This window comes from Muntiacus reevesi, chromosome X (assembly GCF_963930625.1).
Source record: "Muntiacus reevesi chromosome X, mMunRee1.1, whole genome shotgun sequence".
Taxonomy (NCBI): domain Eukaryota; kingdom Metazoa; phylum Chordata; class Mammalia; order Artiodactyla; family Cervidae; genus Muntiacus; species Muntiacus reevesi.
In genome coordinates, this window is record NC_089271.1 from 127,158,276 (window position 1) to 127,170,253 (window position 11,978).

At 42.6% G+C, this 11,978-nt stretch overlaps 1 protein-coding gene across 1 annotated transcript in view; it reads right to left on the reverse strand.

Annotated features, from left to right (window-relative positions):
• Positions 1 to 8,363: 8,363 nt before the first annotated feature.
• The window catches only part of GRIA3 (glutamate ionotropic receptor AMPA type subunit 3), a 290,948-nt gene continuing 287,333 nt past the window's right edge, over positions 8,364 to 11,978 (reverse strand). Inside the window, exon 16 of the mRNA XM_065915058.1 lies at positions 8,364 to 8,388. The gene's annotated coding sequence lies outside the window, so the exon portion shown is untranslated. The remainder of the gene's footprint in view (positions 8,389 to 11,978) is intronic.

Consider the following 11,978-nt stretch of genomic DNA (forward strand, 5'->3'; position numbering starts at 1 on the left):
GGAGCTTCAGCTTCAGTAGTGCAGGAGATATTCCGCATTCAAAGGGAGCTGAGGGCTTGGCTGCCTGTGTGGTAGGGGATGAGGTAAGGTTTATTTTAGGAGAAGAGAAATATTGAAAAGACAACAGGCTGTGGAAAACTGCCTTGGCTAACTGATTACGTGGAGGGTGGACCTCTTTGGACAGAAAATTTGTGAGTATTTTCATTTTGTACAGTGTAAGGTGGCACCTCTTCTCTGTCCTCACCACTACTTCCTAAATTAAGCCTCTGGGATTTTTTTTCCACTCCCACATTTCATTCATTTGTTCATTCATTTGTTCAATGGACACAACTCTATTTCAGTTATGGAAATGATTAAGAGAGAATCTGCCCATGGTTATTAGGGAAGACTATATATTTATATACATGTGTGTGTATAGAGATATATATCACTGTAGTGAAAGAGGGAAGCACTGCTGAGATGGGAAAACAGAGGTGGAGTCTCTAACCCAACCCTGAGGGATGAGAGCAGTCAGAGAAGGCTTCCCAGAGGAAATGATGCCACTTTAGTCTTAAAGACAAAGAATGAGTTAGTCAAGCATAAGAGTGAGGGGAAGGAAATTCCAGGCAGATGGAGAAGCATGTTCAAAATCATAGACACATGAAAAGGCATTTCAAACGCAGAAATTTTAAGTAGTTGAATATGATTGGGTCTTAGTGGATATTTATGATGAAGTGGAGACTAGAGTGAAGGGATGGTAAACAAGAAGACTGAAGAAATGGGCAGGAGACAGATCATGAAGGACTTTTAAAAGGATAAACCATGGTGATATACTCCTCTTTTTAAAAACAAATAATTTATTTTGGCTGCATCTGGTCTTAGTTGCATTATGTGGGATCTTTTATTGTGACACGTGGGCTTCTGTCTAGTTGTGACATATGGGCTTAGTAATTGTGGCATGTGGGCTTAGTTGCACCATGGCATGTGGGATCTTAGTTCCCCGACCGGGGATCAAACCCACATCCCTTGCATTGGAAGGCAGATCCTTATGCCAAAGGGTAAAGGAGACCTTGAGGCTGAGGACTGATGAGATCAGAAAAATCATTACGGCCACAGTGCCGAGGGTGAATTGTAGGGATTAAAAACCAAAGAGAGCAGGAAAAACTGAGAGGCTTTTGCATTACACCATCTAGAATGTTTCAAGCTCAAACTAAGGTAAAGATTCATAGAAGTAGATGGATTTCAGACAGATCAGGGGTGTAGAATCATCAGGACTTGACTGAGGGAAAGGATGATGGAGGGAGCAGACGAGGTTGATTACAAGGTTTCTGGGTGGGGTGACTGACCCCTTGTCTTACTGTCTTCTCTGTATAGCTCAACCCTCTGTGGTGATGGCAAGGGTAAAGGGGAGAAATCAAAAGAATGATCTGCTTACACAAATACACAGGTTTGACTTTCTGTAAACCAACACCCCCTGCCCCATTCTTTGCTTGTTCTTTCTCTGATTCCATCCAGGTTCCACCTAGTATCTCCCTCAGGGAGATCAGGATCATCTCGCATTGTGTTTCAGGGAGTGGCTTGGGTAGCTGGTTCCAAGTCTGCCTATTTCTTCTTTGGTGATAATATGAGCTGGTTTTCTTCCACATGAGTGCAAACCACATTATGACTCTGGGATCCAGAAAAAAATGAGAAGAATCATACACTTTTCACTACATCTTACAGGTAAGATGTAACATCTAACAAGCTGATATTAAATTGACCCATGTGTTTTTTCATTATCATTGTATGGTGGGTTCTACTTTTGAGTGCAAGCCTGCTTTTTTCTCAGGTGGTCACATATACCAATTTTAAGATTTATGAGATTTACTCTTACATGCTGTTTTACTCTACATCGATGTGGTTTTAAATCAAGATAAGAGCTCTCACTATTCTTGGGCTTCCCTGGTGGCTCACACAGTAAGGGATCCGCCTGCAATGTAGGAGACCTGCATTTGATCCCTGGGTTGGGAAGATCCCATAGAGGAGGGCATGACCACCCACTCCAGTATTCTTGCCTGGAGAATCCCCATGGACAGAGGAACCTGGCGGGCTACAGTCCATGGAGTCATAAAGAGTCAGACACGACTGAGTGACTAAGCCCAGCACAGAGCCCTCAGAGGCATGTCTTGTTTAGCAGTGGGGTGAGGGTAAGAGCAGAGACAATGGTTTCTGTGTTGGAAATGTTGAGTTTGTGCTTATGGGATAAATCCAAATAAGGAGGTACACTCGACATTTGAATATACTTATTTGGAACTCAAGAGAGCATTCTGAGCTGGAAATGAAGACTTGAGAGACACAATGTGGGTGGAGATGTCCCATGGAAACCATGGGACAGTACCCAGGGAGAGTGTAGAGAGTACAGAGGAAGGAACAGGGTAGAACTCAGGAGAACATTGACGTTGAGAGGAGAGGGAAGCAGGAAGCAGAAGCAAAATTAACAGCCAGGCAGGAGGAAAACCAGGAAAAAGTGAGGTCACAGAAGTCAAACGAATAGAGACTACCAAGATGGGAGAGGTTAATAGCACCAAATTCTAGAAAGAGATCAAATAGTATAATGACTAATGAGTTGGATAAAGTAGGAGTTAGCAAGGCTTTTCTACAAAGAGCAAGTAAGTAAATATTTTAGACATTGTAGGCAATACTCTTGTAACTACTCAGCTGTGCTATTGGAGGGTAAAAGCAGTCACAGGTAGTAAGTTTATGGATATGGCTATGTTTCAATAAAACTTTATTCACAAAAAAAGTAGTGGGCCAGATTTGGTCTAAGAGTCACAGTTTGACATCCCTTACAATAAAGTAGGATTACAGTTTACTGATGACCTTGACCTGAGCAGTTCCTATAGAGTGGTGGGGCAGAAGCCATAGTATTATCATTAAGGAAGAGGTGATGGGGTGTAGCAAGCTTTTCTGAAGTTATACTGTAAATGGGGGAAATGCAGGCCTAGAGGGCTTTACCACCTTCAGAGAGGGTTTCTTGTCTTCCAAGAAAACTAGCCCTCACATGGAGGAAGACTGCAATGTTTAGAAATATTTGTAACATTCTATCATCCTGTCAGCCTTGCATTCAAGCTTCTTGAGAGTTGCTGCCAGAACTTTAATTGACTTGTTTGGGCTTAATCAATATTTATTAGGAAAAATTGAAATCAACCATTTTGCTACAGGACTGAGGCTCAGTGAAACCACTGCAGGGGTAATTTTACCAAAGCTGCTGTCATGAGGAGAGGATTATTATTTAGACTGTCGTTGCAGGTTCTTTTACACTTCTGTAACTAGGTCATCATGAGTCAATATCTAAGCAAATACCTCCAGCTCAAAGAGTAGGCAGTTTGGCAGGGAAGTGGTCATTCTGTGGTTTTCAACAACTAGAGGCTTACAGGAGCCAGTGTGATTCCTTTGTTCAAAAGGCCCATAGGTTCTGAGGCACAGAGAGAAATGCGGTTAGGTTCTACCTGATTACATTAGGAAGCACAGACCCAAGTGAAGGAGCAGAGCTGAAGTCTTCTTTTGAGGCTCTTTCTAGTTCTTTCCCTGGGCACAACATGGGGCATGGATGGATGGAGACTCTTTGTAGTCATCATCTGCCTTGCCACCAAGACTGCTTTCCCCTCAGCCTGGAGAGGAGAGGAAAGGAGTATAGGCCCTCCCCCAGCTGGCTGGTCCAGGTGCTGTTTTGTTACAAGGACCACGATGGCGATCAAAGAACCTGGGTATCCTGCCTATTCAAATGGATTTGTGAACTCTCAGTGTCGAGGATGTGAAGAAAGTGCAGTAGGTTTGGGACAACGACTGACCCTCCCAATACCTTCCTCCATCCTCTCCTAACAACAGTGCCCTCCCAGGGAACATTTTGAGAAAGTCCAATTGCACCATCTTCACAGACCATAAATGACTGGTCCATGACTCTCAATTTTAGATGTAGGAGAGGTCTCCTAGCAACTTCATTCTTTCACTTTCAGTTCTAGAGGCAAGTTTCATTAATTCTCAGTGCCCAGATCTTGCCTTTTCTTTAGTCTCGAATGATAGGGGTGAAACTGTAAGTCCTACAAGTAACCCCAGATTTAAAAGAGATTTCCTGATGGGACTCTCAGTTTTGTGTGCTCCCACAACTGAAAGCAGATATATCGTTGCTGAGCTTCATATCTGCCAAGTGATCTGATAATAAATGGGTGCCCAGGAAACCCAGTCCAACAGGGTGAGGTTAAGAGAGGAGAGGTAAGGCTGAGAGTAGCCGAATAGCTGGCTCAGTAACTCTCCAACTGATAATAGACTTTGGTAGTTTATGACCCTTATGAAACAGCGTGTCAGTGCATCTTTCTGCTTCACTGAGTCTGGACTCTGAGGAATAATGGCTTTGCTTCTTGCTTCTCCATTTGTTCTTCTCCTCCTCTATGTTCATCTTCCCCAAGTCACAGTCGATCCTTTCTCCTCACCCAGTACTAGGAAGGTGATTTGCAGGACCATTTCTTCCAGAACCCTACCAAGGTTTCCTTAAATACACTTGTCCTTCCTGGTTTGAAGACTGTTCTATAGACAGAGTGTGATCAGATGTGAATGTTAACAGGGCAAGAAAACCAACACAGAAAGCCAGAAGCAGTTTCCTCTTGTGCACAATGAGAGTGTGACATTGGAAGATCAAGGATTTTTTTTGCAGACCTGTTTGGCGACTCTGATCCTATGTATCAGCAAGACATACAGCTACCTAGGGACTAACTTGAGAAAGACTAAAAACACCTTCCCCCTTCCTCCCAGGAGGAAAACACTCAATTCCTAGGTAAACCCAAGTTACCCTCTACCATCACCTGCCACAGTACCTGAGGTGAACTTCTCCTCTGAGGTAAGGAATTTGAGTTCCTGTTAAAATTGAAATCTATTATTTTGGAAGCTTTGGGGACAACATTTAGCACTTGAACTGATTTCATCAGCCACCAAGGGGACCATCACTATAATCTAGTCACTGAATCTGCTCCCTAAAGAATCAATCTCTTTTTGGGGGCAGAGGCTGCTGTTGTTGTTTAGTTGCTCAGTCGTGTCCAGGTGTCCTAATCAAAGAAAAGGAAAGCAGTTGAGTTAGAAAGGGTGTTTTACCAGGCAAATGGCATTTCAGAGGACAGTGAAAATGATAGTAATATGCTGAAGCCTGTGGGTCAAATTGACCACATGGTGTTCATATCATCCTACACTTCATAGACTCCTGAGACTTTTCCTTTCCTGCTCCCACCTTTCTCTCTCTGAGGCATTGTATTCCTTGTTCTCTAGCTCTCTAACCCCAGATATCTTTATTTCTCTACCATCTCAATTGCACTCTTCCTTTCTGGCTTAGTTGCAAATTATCCCCTTTCTCCTACCATCACCCCCTGTTTTCTTTGGTGATCATCATATGAAACTGATCTATATTTAAACATGTGCTCTATTTGTTGGATAAAACTATATTCCATTTTCACTATATACAATTCAAACTAGATCATTAGCCTTTTGGTTCTCTCTCGGAAACATTCTAAGATCAGTATAGTCCTAGATTCATTATCCCTCACTCTAGATCAGTGGCTCTGAGTGGAATAAAGATTTTTCCACTGGGACATTAAGTTATTATCAGTCATGAAAGCAGCAAAAAGTAGAGTTAATTAACTAAGAGGATGACAACACATACATGTGATGACATGGGAAAGCAATTGGAGGTTTTTTTTTTTTTTTTTGAAGATCGTCAATTCTGAGTTTGGGCACTTCCTTGGGAGGCCAGATCTGGCAATGAGAGGATGGAGGATCGGGGTTAGGGTCAAGGCAGATGTCTGAACAGAGGGTCCCTAAGGGTGGAAGAGATGATGAGTGGGAACGAAGGTCTTGAAGTCAAACTTTTCCTCCTTCACATATGAACTGAAGTCCTGGTTCTTGCTGTTTGTTGATGCCACCTCACTGGTGGTGATCCTGGCAGACCTAATCGAGGGTCTTCATGTCCCATTCCATTTATATTAGGAGTCTGAACCTGACTGCAGTTGCAGCTGGAGTGGGGAGAGGTATAATAGTTGATGAAGATCACCAGTAAGGTGACCAAACATCATTGGTGAGACTTTTGGTGGGAAGTCAATTGGTGAATAATAACTTCTTGGCACCTGCATCCCAATAAAATTTGAACAGTCAAAGCCCAGAAACAGAATTCTTTCTTTACAATTTTATTTACAAAATGTATTAAAACTTTGTACAATACCTCATGGCAGTGAGGCTCCGTAATTTATTCCCACACATGCAATTTATGCTTTTACAGCCATTAGTTTGCTTGGCAATGTTTCTGTTCACTGAAGTACAGCTTTAACAACAAAAAGAAAATAATTGGAAAAAAATCTTCAAGTGACTACCGCCAAACTCCTGTAGCTTGAAGTTAGTAGCAGAAATTTGAAGCAATCAATGTTTTTTTTTTTTTTAAACATGCACGTTTTTAAAAAATAACAAACCAATTTACCCGCCTCTTCATTCCCAGTGAAGTTTCCTCTCTGAAAAGCTGATTTGAGTTAACAAACATCCACTTCTCTTTATCCAGTGCCTATGAGAAGTTTGTGTGTAGGTTGGTTGGTTGGTTTTATACAACCTCGTATATTGGCACAGCATTAGCTTCCCGTGCCGGGACATCATAGCATTCAGAAGTTGAAAAAAAAAAAATCATAGTTTCGTAAAAACCAAACAAAAACACAACAGCTTTCTTGTTTTTTTTTTTGTTTGTTTGTTTTGTTCAATACCATTGAAAATTTGACAGGTGAGTCATTCGTTTCTGACACAGTTTTTGGAATGAAAGTTTATATTACACTTTTCCAGAAACGTTTCGTTGGAAACGAGACTTGTACCTTTCTTTTCTGAAGAGCAAATGTGCAGCGAGTCAACTAAAGCATCTAAGGGTCACACTTGGGGAGATGAATTCGAGCTCCCAGTTTTTACAGCCTGGAAACTTCCCAATGCACGTCGCCGATGAAAGCAGACTACTGAACTACAGAAAGCGTACGTCATTATATAGGAGGTAATTAGTGAGTGGAGACTATTTCCTCTGACTGTTCTGATGGTGCCAACGGCAGGTGCGCAGTTAGTTACTTGATAGCCCGTGGAGCAGTGGCGCGATCTTCGGAGTCAGCAGAGAGACTGCTCCAAGCAAGGACCTGGGAGTGACGCTGAGGCCCTTGATTTAGCAGTAGGTTTGGGAATGCATCTTAGTCTTGGCAAACTAGGAAAGGACACATGCAGTCTGACGGAGAGCCACAGGCAATCACAGGCAACAGCTGGTAAGACAGACCTAGCAAGAGTGAAAGTCAGATAAGAACTGTGGTCTGAACCCACTGGCCCGCCTTGCAACGCGGTCGTGTCTCCATGGTGTACATTTGAAAGGCATACTTAGCAGAGAAAGCGGAGCTAAACACAGTGTTGTTTCTGAGAAAGATATTCTAAACACATTTGGGAGTGTAGGCCGCATTTCCCTCACCTCAATGCTAAATACTCAGCTATCTTGACAAGATGCACACGGAAGCAAGAAAAACACATCTGTGAGCTGACATTCCGGGCTTCTCGGAAAGCCCCGGGATCCATTTGTAGGAAAGCACCGAGAGGTATGCCTAAGAGTGCCCGTCCCTTGCTACACACAAGTCGGTTTCAGAAAGTTCTGTTCATCCCTTCACCGAGTGGGAAATTGGCAGCGCATTTTCACAAAACCGTTTCAAAACACAGAAGTCACCATTGAGTCCCTTTTCCAAAGTGTTTGAATTTTCTGAAGTGTTGCATTTACATTCTAAAGATATACACATTTCAGCAATGTTGAAAGGAAATAGGGTGCACAGAACATCATCACCAACAGGAAATACCAAAAACATCTTGTCAGCAGATCCTAGAAGAAATGCCAGTCTCCTCCCAGACAGGGAGGTCAGATTTTTTTTTTTTCTTTAAATCAGGAGGAATTAATTATTTTAGCTGAGATGGGCCTGTTTGCAGAATTGGAATTTGAAATTTGTCTGTGTGTATGTGTGTTAAAGAACATGGTGTTTGTATACTGTGCAGTGGTATCAAAGAATGGCTTTTGTTGAATTGACACTTTGTAAAATAACATTTGTTTTCGCATACTGGAATCTTGCATGTCCATTTTTTTGTTGGTTTTATTTTAATTTTTTTTCAAGCAAAGCGAAAAGATTTCAATGATGGTTTGCATTGTCGCGAGTCTCAGAGTATTCCATAAGGCACTGAAGGAAAAAAAAATCAGTTTTTCCTATTGAAAGGTCATTGCACCATCAGCAATATTCGTGTCATGCCCGACACCAAGGAGAGTGGAATCTGGCTCAGGATCCTTGAAGCAGCCACGTTTTCGGTGATTCCTCTCATCACTTGCCTCCAGTGGGAAGGGATCTGAAAAGTAAAGGGGGGAACGTCAGTTTGAATGGGCTTTCTATTGGCAATCTAAGTGTGCTATAGCTCAGTCTATCTTGGACTGAAACCGCAGCTGTTTTCTCAAACTGGCATCTCTGAGGCTGCACCTTGTTTGACTGCCTTTAGGTAACAGGTTTGTTTCAATTCTTTCCCTGGAAGCAAGTGCTTTGCAACAGGTTAAAATTAGGTTCATTTTTTTTTTTTTTTTTTTTTTACTATGCATTGTACTAAGGAATACATGGGCATTGCATGAAGTCTAACTTAAAATGTTCATCACTTAGGATGTGGGTATACTAGAAGGCCTTAGTGGCATTTCAATATAGGACAACGACAGTGTCAGGACAATGACATTGCAGAGTGAATTCTGATCGCAGAACCTGTGACGGGGGACTGTTGGCCTAGGACAGACTGTGAGTGATCTATGGCTGGCTCAATTGAAATCCATTTGATCACGAGAAGAAAGTTTGCTGCTCATTGCCAGAAAGGTGACAGCTTATTTCTCTTGATATCTACAACCTTAGTTACTGAAGTCAGAAAATAGCACATGGACTTTGAAGAGACAGCACATTCCAGGAAGAAGGCAGAACCCTAGTGATATCCACAAAGGGGTTTGCCTCCATGGGGTCTTTGCCCTGATATTATGGGGCTGACGGAGATGTTGTTGCTGCCCTCTTTTTTTGGAGGCATTAACTAGTGCAGGGGCTTCATTTGCCCCCAACCCTGGAAACTTAAGGCCACACTCCTGCCTCCTCTTCAGGTTCATACCCATCTTCTCTATTCTTCTGTCCACACTAATGGGGTCCTTCTTTTTCTCCTGAGGTAACTCTGAATTTTACCCCCAAAGAATGACATGATCACTATCTACCACTGACCCTAGAATAAAATTATCTGTAAGAAGAAAGTCAAAGATGCACCTGAAGGCCAAAATACCCAAAGAAGCAGAATAAGACTAACATGAAAGTGGGTAAACCGCTTCCTTGGAATCCCTATGGTCCAGAATCATATCTATCTCAGACATTTGGAGAAAGTTTATATCTATGGCATAAAGGTCAGTGTCCCTTCTGACCTTCCTATTGGCCATGGGATGTCACTTCCCAGGAGCATAACTTTAGGAAAGTCACCTAATCTCTCAGTGCCTCTGTTTCCTATTTTTAAATGGAGGTAGATGAAATATTGGGTTGGCCGAAAAGGTCGTTCAGGCTTTTCTGTATGATGTTAATGGAAAAACCTGAATGAACTTTTTGGCCAACCCAATATTATTATGGAAGGAAAAGTCCTCTAGGGACAAAGAACATCACCACTTAACATAAGATGAGCTCTCTAAGGCAGGAACGCTTCACCAGCAAGAATGTCTATAGCTACAGAAGGAAAACAGATTCCTTCAAAATAGGCGGCATGAACAAAGTTGTTATTCTCTAGAAAGACTAAATAGAACAGTATTAGAGGAAAAAAGAAATCTTTTTCGTCATCCTCAGGCATTTTGAGCTCTTGAAAATGAGAAAGATTTCAAAAATATTGAAGAAACCAAAGAAGCCAGAAGTAGTCCTGAGCAGCAATGAAGAAATTGGAAAGAATTTCTTAAAATAGTGAGTAGAGACACTCTTAGTGTGCAGTGAATCTGGAATGCTTGATGGCTGTTCACCCGCCCAGGCATGCCTCAGGCCGCTCTTCCAGTGGGTGATCAGTAACCCAGACAGACAGTAGGTCGTCAAGAGGTCATCTGTTCCCGAATCAGGCTGGTTCTGAGGCATGGGTTCCCACAATGAGTCCAATAACCCTGACTCTACTCCCAGCCATAGCAAATGAGAGATGAGTCCCTCCTCTTTCAAGGATGCCTTTTTACTAACCAGATTTCATCTGGATCATATTTTTGCAGTTGATTTGCTCTTGAGTCAAATTCCTGAAAAATTACTGGTACCATAAACTCCCAAGGCTGGCTCTGATAATCAGCAATATAAGTAAAATCTCAGGGTGCTTCTCCGTCTCTGTGACCCTGAATAGACTCTGACAGATCTAGGCCAACTCTAAGAACCAGAAACCATAATAACTAGGTAAGAAATTAGAAGTCACTGTGAGATATTCCAGAACTTATTGAGAAATAAAAGATGAATGAATGAAGACCAACATCCCCCTGATGTTACATCACCAAACTGGCTGAGGACAGCTGAGAGGTTTCTATTTCCTGCTCAGCCTGCTTTGTGTCTTGGCTGACACATGTCAGGTTTTTTCCCTGGCATCATCTGGGTCTTTTCCTTCTTGTCTAGGGACTTCACACAAACTTGGAGGACACATTTGTTTGCAGAGTCTCTCCCCAGGTTTTCTTTTCATCCTAGGGATGACTGCCACGGTGCCAGCTAACTGGGCTGTAACTGCATTGGCATTGAGGTCTATTCAAATGTGATTTTTGCCTCAGTTATCCTGAATCTTGCTTTACAAAATGGGTCAGCCAAGATGACTAAAGGAAAGCCACTGCACCAGAAGTTGCGGGAAGTTCATTTCTTGCACTCTCCCCACTCCCTGGGTTGAGTGTTCTGGGCCTCCAGTGGAAGACTGCAGCACCCTGCCCAAAGGTTTGCTGATCCCACTTTCTCTCTCTCTTTCTCACTCACCATCCCCCCTTCCTTCCTTAAGTGATAGGCTCTGAGACTACTTTCTCTAGAACCTTACTACTCCCCGAACCAGCAGCATCAATATGACCTGTGAGCTTGTGAGCAGTGTAGAACCTCAGGCCCCACCCCAGACCTGCTGCACACTGTCAGTCGGTAAGTACTGCTCTGGGACTTAAACAAGAGACTCAGATAGAATGGCTGATAATAAAGAGGATCTGGAAGCTGTGTGACCCTAAGCCCTGTTCCAGAAAGCTTCCTTTTGTGGAAGTAGGAATGATTGAATATACACCCTTGTGTCAAGTGCATGAGAAGGAGGGCTAGTGGAGGCTAGGTGAAGTCCCTCAAGACACTTTTGTAGAGAAGTAAGACATAGACTTAGGGTCTGTTCTTCATGTGACAGGATCCCATTGGGGTTTCAAGACTTTTGGAGACCACCAGGCCATAAGTGGGGGGTGGTCACATGGTTTAGTGAAGGATACAGTTATAAGAGGACGCAGAGCTGGGTTCTAGTCCGAGAACTGCCACTACCTAGTTGTCTTGCCTGTGTCCTAAAAGGGAAAATATTGGCTTGACCAAAAATTTCGTTTAGGTTTTATGGAAAAACTCTGAACATTGGGCAAGCCAGTGTTTTCTGCCCCATTACCACAATTGCGGCAATAGAGTGAGAGCACTTGGAAAACTGATATGCAGATTAGAGGTGTATTCTTTTCTTTGGATGCCAGTATGTTTGAATTTGGGATAATTCACCTAGGTTGAAATCACTTGGGTACTATCCTATGAGAAAGCAAATAACGTGCCCCCAGTTCTAATGGGCCTGTATAACCTACTCAAGAGTAAAATATTTTAAGCACACTGGAACATTAAATGCTTGCATGCAAACAATGCTAATTACAGATGAATCCATCTTTGGTCCATTCAGCAATGCAATGGGAGCACTTTGTTAGTGGGTTAGTCGTATAC